The 12,967-nt window shown below is 43.8% G+C and overlaps 1 long non-coding RNA gene across 1 annotated transcript; it reads left to right on the forward strand.

The window, feature by feature from the left end:
• Positions 1-981: 981 nt before the first annotated feature.
• Positions 982-12,695, forward strand: LOC129146574 (uncharacterized). Its single transcript, XR_008553449.1, has 3 exons — positions 982-1,043; positions 5,028-5,183; positions 12,302-12,695. It is a non-coding gene; the product is annotated as an uncharacterized LOC129146574 (long non-coding RNA).
• Positions 12,696-12,967: the final 272 nt, after the last annotated feature.

Genomic DNA, 12,967 nt, shown 5'->3' on the forward strand with positions numbered 1-12,967 from the left:
TGGTGAGGTGGGTTTGGGAAATGCAGTGGGGGCAGGGACTGGAAACCTTTTGTTCTTCTTTCATTCATTCATGTGACAAATATTTGCTGAGCACCTGCCATTATGCCAAGCACTGGGGTTTGGCTGTAAACAAAAGAGACCAAGTTTGTATTGCCCTCTGGGGGCTCACTGACAATAAACAGACAAATGCCGCTATATGGTCAGGTGAAGATGAGTCCTATGAGAAAAATAAGGCAGGGTGTGAGGGTGTTGTGGGGAAGGTGGGGTGGGGGTGTCTGCTGGGGCAACATGTGAGCTGGGACAGGAATGAAGCAGAGAATCCTCTGCACAAGGAGCAGAGGCTTGAAGTCCAGGAAGGACTCTGGTTCGATTCGTGGGAGCCACAGAGGGCTGACTCTGGGGTCCTACAGGAGATGTGAGTGTGGATCAAAGCTTTGAGGCTGGTAGCTTGGAACCAGGTACAGCTACTTCTTGGCTCTGCAAGTGTGGGCAGGATGCTTCTCATCTAGCCTCAGTGAAGTGGGGCACATAGTTCATGGCTGGCTGAGAGGTAGGACCATGGTTGCCATAGCTACAGCTGCCCAAGGTGGGAGCTGCTCTTCCTGTGGGGCTCCAGGTAGTGAAGCCCTCATTTGAGGGTAGGTGCTGGTGGCAGAGCCCAAGGCTGGCTTTGAACCTGGGTGTGAGTGTGTCTTTGAATGTGGCTGCACAGATCCTGGAAACTCATGGGGTCATGACCTGGCATAGGAATATTCCTGAGTTCTCAGCAGTTCTGTTAGGGGGAAAAGGATGTCCTAAAGCAAATTCCATACAGGCTTTGTGGACTCCACCCCCACCCCAAGTCAAAGCCAAAGACACTGGGAACTCCAAATCCCATCACCACCAAAGGGAAGGTGGCTGGGACCTGAGGGTGGGGTTAAGCAGCCAGGTGGATATAAAAGGCAGACACGTGGGCTTTGGGGTCCCCCATTTTGGCTCTCCACTAGCTCGCAGGGTTCGGCCAGCTCTGAGAGCGACTTTGGGTTTCCAGGTCGTCAGATCGGGTAGGACGCATTAAAGACTTTATTTCCCTATTTTCTCCCTCAGTTGTACATTTTCCTTATTTCCTTTCCTCTTGTAAATAAACTTTTTATTAACCTTTTTGTGTGTGTCTGTAGTAGAGTATTCATAAGTCCCTTTAAAGTGCGCGGGTGAGGACCCACAGCCAGGAACCCGTTTAATATCGGGGTTGCTCTATAACAGTTCTTTTCCCTGCAGGGTGCAAAGCTGAGTTTGTGGGAGCTTCTGAGATGAGGGAAGAGGACCAAGGAGGCACCCTGAGATATGTGGGGTGGGAGGAAACCAGGGGTTCTCCTAAGTTTCTCTGCAGTCTCAGGCTGCCCTTCCAACCACTTCCCTTTCTCCATTGGGGGCTGGGACCCACCCCTTTCTCCCCTGCCCTGAGCCTCAGTTTCCTCATTTGGGAAGTGGACACAAAGTCCCAACCCTGGTGGTAAATGGGGAGGCTAGGGGATCCTGTGGTTTCTCTTGCATGAGGAGCTTGGACAGGACCCCACCCTGGAGGAGGAGGGAACCCACCTGCTTGGGCACTGTGCTGGGCACTTCCATGCATTAGCTGGAAGCAAACAGGCCATGTCACTCCCATTTGAATCTTCAGTGGCTTCCTTTTGCTCACCAGATAAAAAAGAAACTCCTGTGCCAGGTTCACGAGCTTTCTGGTGCTAATGTCAACTAGGTTCCAGCCTCTGAGTCTTTGCATTGCTCCCTACACCCTTGCCTCTTGGCCTAGTAAATTTCCACTCCCCATTAAATTCAGTTTGACTATCTCTCCCCAGGGGAAGTCAACCCTGACCTGCAGACTAGGTTGGGTCTGGCGGTCCTCAACGTGTTGCCTCCTGTCCTGGTAACACATATTACTGTTGTAATTTCAGGGACTGGTGCAATTACCTGTTGTGACTGTCTCCCAGTAAGACTGTGTGTTCCATGAGGAAGGAGCATTGTCTCACTATTGTATCTTGAGCATCCTGCATGATGCCTGCAACATAGCAGATGCTCAATAAAAACCTCTTGGATAAATGGAGGGATGGAATGCTTTTGACAAGGGAAAAGAGATGGTATTCTTCTTTCTACAGATAAGAAGACAAAGACACAATGATGTTAAGTAATATGCCCCCAAGGACAAGACATATTCAGATGGTGTCTGTCTGAGAAAGTCTCCCTGCCAGCAGGCCCCAAAAGTAGGCAGATGGGGTTAGGCAGAGAGGAACTAGGACCATCTGGACAGGGAAGGGGTGTGGGGGAGAGCCCCACCCATCCGTGTTTTCTCCTCAAGGATGGTGGCTGTTTTCCTCAAGGGCGACTCAGGTGACCTTCAGGTTGGGGCCTGCAATGGTCCCAGGGGCCCCTCTGGGCGGAGGGCCTGGTCTGGCCCTGGCTGCTTTTATCGCCCCTATGCCCGCCCCGCTGGCTTCACGCACAGATTACAACTTCCCCTCCACGGCTGTCTTACGCAGGCCACCTCCGGCTCGCCATTGTCTCATTGTTTGCAGAGGGAAGCTCCAGGAGGAAATTAACCTGCTGCTCACCCCAAGCAGGGAGTTTCACCCCCAGTCCCCACTGGGAATGACTGGGGGCAGGGTGGGGGTGGGGATGGTAGCAGACAATACAAGATGCAGCCCTGAAAGGAGTGAGCTACCAGGCTGGGGAACTAAGCAAGCAGAGGCTGCATTCACTGGCACATCATAAGCAATATTAGGCCATATCATGCAACTGGCTTTGTGTAAGGGAATTGGACATGTAGATGTGAGATAGAGATCTTTTTAAGGACCCTGCACAAGGCCTGCAAGCCAACTGCCTCTGGGGGCCAGGCATGTTAACAGAGCTCTGAAGGCACAGAAGCAGTGTGCAGTGGTGGTGCTTTTGGCAAAACGAAGACTTTGTGAGTCTCTTAAGGCTTTTAGATTAGTTTCTTCTGATCTAAATTTTTATTGAAAGTAAAACTGGTTTGCAAACATGGGATTCAGGTGTACAGCACTGTAGCTGGATATCTGAGTATGCTACATTTTGATCGCCACCAAAAATCTAGTTTCCATCATCACCATAAATTGACATTTACCCAATTTTCCCACCCAGATTCCAATTTCATTTTAAAATGAAACAAAATAAATCCCCCCAGAGTAGTAGTCGGATAGATGCTGCATCTGAGCTTGGAAGGGAATTCTTACTCTGGGGTGAACTTAGGTCACTTGTGTTGTTGCTACGTCATGTCTTCGCCCCCGGCTGACTGTAGCTGTAGCTGCATTTGGCACTTGGCACTTCCTAGCACAAAAAGAACGTCCATTTCAAGCACCCATAAGTTATTTGGCTTCTCAGAAGACTTGGGAATGCGCCTCAGGCAGGACCTGGGTGGAGGGGGTGCCCAGAGGGGCAGCCTTCAATCATCCGAGGAAGAGGGGTAGAAGGTAAAGGTTCAGCCTTTTGCCCCTGAACATGGTTCCTATTGGCCGTTTGGAAGTTCTGCAGTGAGACCGAGCACCAGCTGCCAATATGGGAACCTGGCTCAATAAGTCATCTTTTACTTATTGCCTCTCCTCCTTTCCCTGCCTCACTCTCTTAGGTCCCTCACATTTCCTGGGTTATTGGCACCCACACCTTGTCTCAGACTGCTTTCAGGGAAACAACCTCTAATGTTCTCTCTGAATACAGTATATGATTCTAACCTTACGTGATTCTGAGACTGAATGACTTTAACCCTCTGCGAGAACAAGATTTCATAAATTAATCCATCTGTGACTCCAGAGTGAGGTTATTCTAAGGTGACCACGCATGCAGATATGCACAAAATGTTACACTTCTGCAAATGACTTTGCTTCTCCTGAGCTCCTATTTTTCCTGATGCCAGAAAATGCAAACTGTTAGCAAATCTAGACAAAACTGGTTATTTCAGATTTGAATTCATTTGGGTGAGTCAAGTTTTTCCCTGCCTCCCTCTTTTTCTGGGCTGGTTTAAGTCCTAGACAGGAGGGAACATAGGAGTGTGTCTAGTGTTGTTGGTATTTCTCAAAGTGTGGCAGCCCTTCTGACCCTCCCGTTTGCCCCTCCATTGGCATCTATTGGGAAAAGCCCACTCACACCGGTCCTCTTGAACTGAAAGTAGAGCCACACTGCCCTTTTAGTCACCTGAGAAAAGATTTGATCTTCGTTTGTTCCTTCTGGAAACCTGGTACATGAATTCATCAATCAAATATATTTATTAAGCGCCTACTGTGTGTTAGGTGTTGTGCCAGGCACTGGGGACACAAGATGAAAAGATAGATCATGATCTCTTCCCACCCAAACAAAGTGTCTATATTTATTACTTACTTATTGTGGTGTCTGGAGGGACAAATAGGGTGGCAGAGAAAGTCTCTTTGAAGAGTTATTATTTCAACCAAGACTATGGATGTAAGGTCAGGGAAAACCACCAATGACTTAGTAAAGGGGGATGTCTGAGTTGTGACTGTAAAAACCTTGAAAACATCTGCATTTGTGTGTACACTTTACATAGTTGTTTGTGGCCTCTATCATCTCCTCACAAGGAGATAATAGGACAGAAATGAAAGAAGTTCTTGTTTACATCTCAAAGCCCAAAGCTTTTGGTTGGCAAGACTCATGGAAATTTAGTCAACCCCCTGAGTAATTCAAGGTTGTATAGTTTATGCCATAACTAATAGAATGAGAGGAATAGATAAGTCAAAATTGGTTTTCCTCTTAGGAAATGAGATAAAGATTATCTGGAAGGTGGGGAGAAGGGAAGTGTAGCCAGATACTTAGTTGTCAAGCAATTATCTGACTTCCCCTTCTTCTGCGGCTGCAGATGGCCCTGCAGCTGATGACTACATTTCCCAGTCTTCCCTGTCATTATGTGTGGACACATGACCAGCTTCTGACAAAGAATATATGAACCTAATGGTGTCTGCAATTTCTGGACCATGCATTTAAATATTTTGGCATTTTCTCACCACCACTCTTTATCTCCTTGTTGCCAGCTAAAATTTGACATGGGAGCGGGTGCTGGAGCAGCCAACTTAGACCACAAGATGGACGTCAAACTTGAAGGACATCAGAACAGCAACATGGACATTGTTCTAATGTCTCTGACACCATGGGAGTCCCTACCAGCCTGGACTGCTTCCCCTCTACTGGTGAGTGAGAGAGAAATCACCTCTTTATTTAGGACACAGTTAATTTGATCTGTGTTACAATAACTCAGTGAGCATGCCAGGTAATACAAAGGGTCGAAGATAGGAAACTATGGAGCATGCAGATATTGGTGTGTGGCCCTGAAAAAAACAAACCCTTGATTCAAATCTAGAGGGATTGAAGAGCAGACCCTCATGTTCAACCTAAAGAATTAGAATACCTAAATGTCTGAGTGGCAGGCCCTCTGGTCCAGGACCCTTTCTGCACACACAGAATAGGTAACCTGAGTGGGGCAAAGTGAAAGAAGACACCAGAAGAGGCCAAGTTTAAGTGTCTATCACCTAATGGAATAGAGGATATCTATTTGGGTATGGGCTCAGAGTTACACTGCAATGATTATTATTATTATTATTTATTTCTGCTGCTGCTGTTGCTGCTGCTGCTGCTAGAACCCAGCCCAGCAATGCTAGGAGGCTGAGTTCCATTAATGAATTTTTGCTGAGCACCAAGGCTCAGGTTGAGGTCCAGAGTCCAGCCAACTACTTGCTGGGTAGCCTTGAACATGTTGTATCTCTTCTCTGAGCCCTGGTGCTCTCACTGGGTCTATGTAGGGCTTGAACTCTAGGATGTCCCAACTGACCCTTTTATTTTTTATTTTTTTGGTTTAAAGTTTTATTTATTTATGCATACAAGAACTGGGGTGTAGGCCAGAGACGCAGGGGTGAGAGGATTCACTAGAGACAGAGTGGGAAGCAGAACAGACAGACAGACTGAAATACACTGCTGAGGGGAGCAGTGGGTGAGACCGGAGAGGTCTGCCGTGTCATGTGGGTAGCTCCCTGGCCAGCCGGGGATAGAACTTGTGCTGTATAGGCTGTGGATAGCTTCACAAAGTGCTGTGCTTAACAACTTGAGCCACCAGGGAGGCCCCCCAACTGACCCTTTCTTCAGTGATATTCTGTGGTTCTTCTCTGTGTCTGACATTGGAGAGAGTTCAGGAAAAGTGCAATGTCTCTGTTTCAATCCTTGAAGAGACAAGACATGTGGAGATATGCATAGAAGACCAAGTGTTTGCCCCCTTTTTATTTAAATGCATGACCTAGACGTTGCACCACCAAGGTGCAGCCAGGCTTGAGAAAATCTCTTCCTCCCCCTGAACCTTATTTTCCTTATTTGTAGAAGTGAGCATAACAATACCTGCCTTACAATATTGTTGCAATGATTACTTGAGATACAAAATCAACTCCCTTAGAAGATGCCTGACTCATGGAAGTTCATCAAATACCAGTTTCATTCTTTTCCCAGAAAAGGTATCACAAAATATTGGGCCTAGAGGGACCCTCAAAGAATATCCATGGTAACACATACATCTATTCGTGAAATGTTCACATGTCATCCATGAATCTCTCCAGCTATCATTCATCCATTTTTCATACATCTATTCAAACACCAACAATTCATTCATCACTCATTCTCCATCCATCTAACCAAATGTCCCTTCATCCTTCACCCACCATCTAGTCCTTATCCATCATCATTCATTCATCACCAACCTCCTATCCATCTACCTATCATCCATTCTATATTCATCCCTCATCAATCTGTTTATCATCCATACATCCAGCCAGCCAGCCATCATCACTCCATTATTCCATCCATTTATCATCCACCTATAATTTATCTGCCTAACATTCACCAGCTATTAATAGTCTTTTACCATCTCTCATGATTCATTTGTTCCTCATCCATCCAATTCTTTATATATCAATCCACCTGTTCATCTTTCATCCACTCACCCATTGCTCTATTCATCATTTATCTGTCCACTACTTCTCATGCATCAAGTATCCCTCCAACATATATTCCTCATTCACTTCTTCATATCTACTGATCACCATAAGCCAGTCATCAATGGGCTTTCCATCTACTTATTCTTTATCAATTTGCTCTTCTTCCACACACCAAACATTCTTCATTTACTCTGTTCTAAATATCTACCATTTATTGTATTAACTGCATCTTCTTTATCTATGCACCTGACATCTATTTAACCACATCCAATTTATCTAATCATTTTATCACTTATCTGTATTTGTCTAATCAACCATCTATCTATTTAGGCTTCATTTTCCATATAACCTGCCAGGTAATCTGCACTAGGGGTACCTGAATAAGTTAAAACCTGTCCTCAAGTGTTTCGGAGTCCAGTAGAGAAAAACAGACAAGCCAGAAAGTAGTTATTCATAATGTGATGGTTGCTGTAATAGAGGAACTCTTGCCCCTGTTCCATGGGGAGAACACAGAGGAGAGAGCCACACACTCTGCCTAAGGGAATCAGGCAAGTGTCCACAAAGGGAATGGCAGTTAAAGTGGATCTTAAAGGATGAGCAGAAGTTCATTTGCTTTTTCTGGGAGGAAATGTTGAGTCCTGAAGTGGGGAAGTGACCTTGCATAGTCATATGTAGAATTAGCAACAAGGCAGCGACTTGGAACCAGGCCTCTGGCCTCCTATTTTAGTTGGTTCCATTTCCCAGATCTGGGAAGGCAAGCAACGAAAACCTGCCTTAGAATGGTCAGGGAAGGGTGGTGTTGCCAGCTTGGCTTCATTTGGGTAGACAAGGAGATTTCTTTAGAACTTCAGGGAACGAAAAAAAAAAAAAGAACTTCAGGGAACGGTGGCTTCAGAAACCCCAGTAACTACCATGAATTTGACAAAAGGAAGGCAAGAGTGGCCTTGGGAGGGAGCATGGGAGATATGATGGGGGGGAGGTGAGGAACACAGAAGATTTAATTTCTTTAAGCCAGAAAGAAAAAGAAAAATACCGGATGGTCTCACTCATAGCAGGAATTTAGAAAACCTAAATAAGGGACCAGGAAAAAGACTAATTATAATAAAATAAAATTCAAAATCAACAAGCAACTATAAACCAGAGACACACTACGGGGGTGGGGGGGAGAGGGATTAGGGTCAAAATAAGGGGGGTGGGAATTATATAGGGACTATAACCAAGATGAAAATGCTTATATTGCGCAAAAATGAAAAATGATGTAAAAATATATAAAATAAAAAATGTTTCAAAAAATAAAAAAAGAATTGATTTTTTCCCTTTTTAAAATTAATATTTTATTTTATATAATTCTTACATCATTTTTCATTTTTGCACAATATATGCATTATCATTTTGGTTATATTCCCCATAAGAATTGATTTCTTGGTGAAGTTAGATCAGAAAAGAAACCTCCTGGTAGTAGTTCCTTGTTACCTTTACTCGGGTAAGTAATAATAATATTATTATTCTAGCAATCACGTTTAATTGAGTATGGTGTTAAATACTGTGTTATAAGCTTACTCTGCATTATCTCATTTTGTCCCCCACTCCAGAAACCCTAAGATATTGTTATTACTATTACTCTCATTTTACAGATGAGGAAATTAAGTCTCTGAGAGCTTAAGCTAGGATTTAAATATAGCCCATGTGGCTACAAATTCCACGTCTTTTTCATTGTTCCTTGGGTCTAGCGTGTATTTATGCTAGTCATGGGGCATGGGGATGAGTAGGAAAGGGGAGGGGCAGGAGGAAGAGGAGAATCATATGTGACAGGCACAATTACACATTTACTAAAATATATGTTCCTTCATATTGGAGAGTCTCTCCAGTCTTTAAACAATGCCTAGCACATAGTAGGCTCTCAATAAATGTTTGTTCTTGCTTGAATTGTGTTGCAAAGAAAATGAATGACCCAGTAGAATAGAGAGTATATAGATTCATCTCTTCTAACACATATTTAAAGTAATAATAATATAAAGAAGATAGAAGTCATGTCTCCTAGTGTGGGTATAAATAATCCCAGTCAAGCTCATGGAGTGGTGATCCCAGGCTTCCTCTACCTTGTGGTTCTGCCCTCCCTAAGGTATAGCCCTGGCCCAAGAGGTTTCAGATTGCTATCCCACATGCAATGCCCAGGGGGAAAGGCGAGAGGCAGCCTTGACTTAGAAGATGTTCACATCCCTTGATCTGCCATTGGTCAGAACATAGAGATAATTAGCTGCAAGGGGCAGGGAGCGACTGGGAAATGTAGTTTTTATTCTGTGTGGCTAAGAATTCACTTAAAAGTCAGATTTTTATCTCCATAGGAGAAGAAGAGAATGAATAAGAGGGGCAACCAGTGGGCTCTGTTACAGATGAGAAGGCGTGTGACTACGTGTTCTCCACTGTGCAAAATCCCTACAGGGATAGGTACCAGGAAGACAGGGAGCTACACTGCATTATCCTGATGTTCCTGGAAGCTTCTAACTCTGACTTAAGAAGGACTTTGGATGGAGATTTGACGGAATCTTAACAAGTGGGTTAGAGGGCTTTTTGCCTGGTGATGATCACATTGGAGAGGGCTGAAGACCAGGCGGGGCGTCTGGGAGGCGGCCAGCAATAGTGGAGAGACACAGGAAGGTGACTTGCAAGAAGGCTGGATTGGGTGAAGGGGCAGAGAAGAGTCTGGAAAGGAGGAAGCAGTGTGGGAGGAGGAAGGGATAACTTAGTAACCACAGCTCTTCCCTCAATAGAACGCTCAATAGCCCACAGAGTCTCTTGTCTTCTGTGAAATCCTTGGTGAGATTAGATGGTGCCTGAAGCTGGGCAGAGGACGGCGTTGCTCTGGAAGGCTGCGCATTCCACTCAGAGAGACCCATCACTGGTGTCCTTCTTTCTTTCCTCCTGTCTTCCTAGACCATCTTCTCTCACAATAGCTACATAGCTCACTAGCAAGACCTCTCTCCCTCCCTCTCATCTCTCTCTCTCTCTATCTTATCTATCTATCTAATCTGTCTATCTATCTATCTATCTATCTATCTATCTATCTATCTATCTATCTATCTATCTATCTATCTATCTATCTATCTATAGCTCTACCAATCTCTCTGTGTGTGCATACTACTGTAAACCCTCACAGTTGACTTTTCTTTTGGTAATGCAAGTGCCTGACTTAGCCTTGATGCTCAAGCATTAACTTCAAAGAGACCTCACTTGAGTAAACACATTGCCAGTCACCACTAGATAAGAGTCAGCTGCGTCCCCCTTCTAAGGCTCCTTTGTTTTACAGATCCTGGTTGATTTAGATAACTGACCAGTTGGGACTGACTTATGTTTCCTCCTTTTTCCCCCCTTCTTTTTCTGCCATGCTTTAAATGGCCACTCTTATGATTTCAACTCACCAATAAAAAGTGAGTCTGGGAAACCCGAGACCTCTGCATCCTCAAGTCCAATAAAAGCAAGACCCCAGGCCCACCCCATTTCTTTCTTTCTCTCCCTCTCTCCCCATCTTCCTCTCCCTCCTTCTCTCTACTCTCCCCCCCCCTCCTGTTCTCCCTCTCCCTCACTACCTAAAATCTCACTGTGGCCCAGGTGTGTTGTGTAATTTCCAGGTCTTATAAGTAATAAATTTCTAGTTTTTTCAGTCTCTTGATGGTTATTACTGAAAGACATCTTGCAATCATAATAAGAACCCCAAGGACCAGTCAAGTGGTAGTATTGACTTAAAAGGGAAAATGTCTGTGGGAAATTCACCAGGCCCAGGTGAGGGCCCACAGGCATTTCTACCCAATAGCATTATGTGTGAAACACACATATGTGCATGCATATATATTACACACACATATACCTGTTTATAAATGTTTACATGTAAGCTCATAAATATACATAAACACATATATACTTACACAGATAGACACATATACACACTACATGTATATCTGTGTAGGTGTGTTTATCTATTGTAATTACCTACTATGTGTCAAGAGGAACCTTGCTAGTGTCTGGGGAACATAGTGGGGAGCAAGCCAGACTTACAAGGTCCTTGCCATCATGGAGTTTATGGTCGAGAAAGACAGATAATCACAAATAAATGCACAAATAGGTGGCCTAGAGGTTAAGTCTCAGCGCTGCCAACATGCCCGCCTAAGTTCAATCCCCTGCCAGGGAGCAACACACATGGCACAGCAGACCTCTCCTGTCTTGCCTGCTGCTCCCCTCAGCAGTGTATTTCAGTAGATTCACCTGTTCTTCTTCCCCACTCTGTCTCTGGTGAACCCTCTTAGCCCATTACCCCCCCCACCTTTGGCCTATACCCAAGTTCTTCTACACAAAAATAAATAAATAAAATCTTTAAAATAAATAAATAAATGCACAAATAACTGTAGTTACTAAATCAGTGCTATAAGAAGCATAGAATGTAGTGAGGACATATTCACTATGTATTTCACAAATATTTGACAAGAGGGATTATATGTGTTAGGAGATAATTTTTACAAAATCATGCCTCTCATTCAAATATAAAATAAACATGCATACAAGTTTTTATTTAAGTCACTAGTTTTTATTTAAATTATCCGTGGTGGGCCCAGCCCTCATCTCATCTCCTCTCCACTCAAAGAGCCCTCTCCCAGCCCTGGAGATGAAATTGCAACAGAGTGTGAGCTTTTTTTTTTTTTAAGCTTTTTAAGGTTTTTTTTTAAAGATTTATTTATTTATGCATACAAGAACTGGGTGGGGGATGTGAGAGGATTCACCAGAGACAGAGTGGAGAGCAGAACAGGTGGATTGACTGAAATACACTGCTGAGGGGAGCAGTGAGGAGAGGTCTGCTGTGCCCTGTGTGTGTTAGCTTCCTGGCGGGGATTGAACTTGTGCTGCAGTGCCTGGTGATAGCTTGATGGGGCTGAGACTGAACCACTGTGCCACCAGGGTTGCTCCCTGGCCTGCAGGGCATGGAACTCATGCTGAAGTGTCTGGTGAAAGCTTCATAGTGCTGTCTTTAGCCCCTGTACCACCAGGGAGCCCATGAGATTTTTTTTTTAATCATCAATTTATGAGGGAACCAGTGATGTTAAAAGCCAGTTCAAAGGAGAATATATATAGCACATTATTGGTTCCCTCATAAATATAAATACACATATATGTATGTATAAATGAAGAATGCGGAAATTAATTTGCTAAAGATGCAAAATTATTTTCTTCCAAGAGGGCTGGGAGTGGGGGAGCAATTGTACCCAGAACAGACAAAATTTATTTGCATCTCTGTGAACAAGACTTATTTGTATTACAATCAGCCTTGTTTCAACTTACAGATGCAGGAGAGCTCAAAGGTAATGAAAGGCATTGGCCACACAGAATCGGTTAATCAGAAACGAGGTGAAGACAACGCATAGCATCCCACCGGACAGCGAATAATCTTTCCAGTTCTGTTTTGCTTTTGCCATTTAAAAGTCTTTTACAGTTTTTCCTGATATGAGTCAGACCGATGTTAGGTACCGATAACACAGACGCAAACCAGGAACCAGCATTACATTCTAAGAGTGGGTCGAGGGCTAGGGAATGGACAATTTTTGGAAGCAAAATTGAGTCTTTGATATTTTTGTCTAATAGTTACATTATAAAAGCATTTTGTACCTTGAGAAAAACCAGGCCAACTCTGTCTTGTTCTAAATCCCCAAATAAATGGAACTCTGAGTCTTTCCTATAAGTTACAGGCTGTCTAGCAAAACAATCATTTCTTACTTCTGAAAACTATGTCTGAAAATATATGATTACTTTTGCAGATATAATAATCAGGTGGGAAAACTGCTGTTTTTTTCTACTGTGGACAGACTAACTTTTGGTAAATTTTTTCGCTTGAAATATTTGTTGTATTTTTTTATTTGGTGATGTATTTTTCTAAAACTCAACCCTCTTCAAAACTTTCCAGGTGAATTTTTGTTTTATTTCTAAATGCTTCTGTCTCTGAATTTTCTTTG

Source organism: Talpa occidentalis, unplaced genomic scaffold (assembly GCF_014898055.3).
Source record: "Talpa occidentalis isolate TD23 unplaced genomic scaffold, MPIMG_talOcc4v2.1 talOcc4.10, whole genome shotgun sequence".
In the NCBI taxonomy this organism is placed as follows: domain Eukaryota; kingdom Metazoa; phylum Chordata; class Mammalia; order Eulipotyphla; family Talpidae; genus Talpa; species Talpa occidentalis.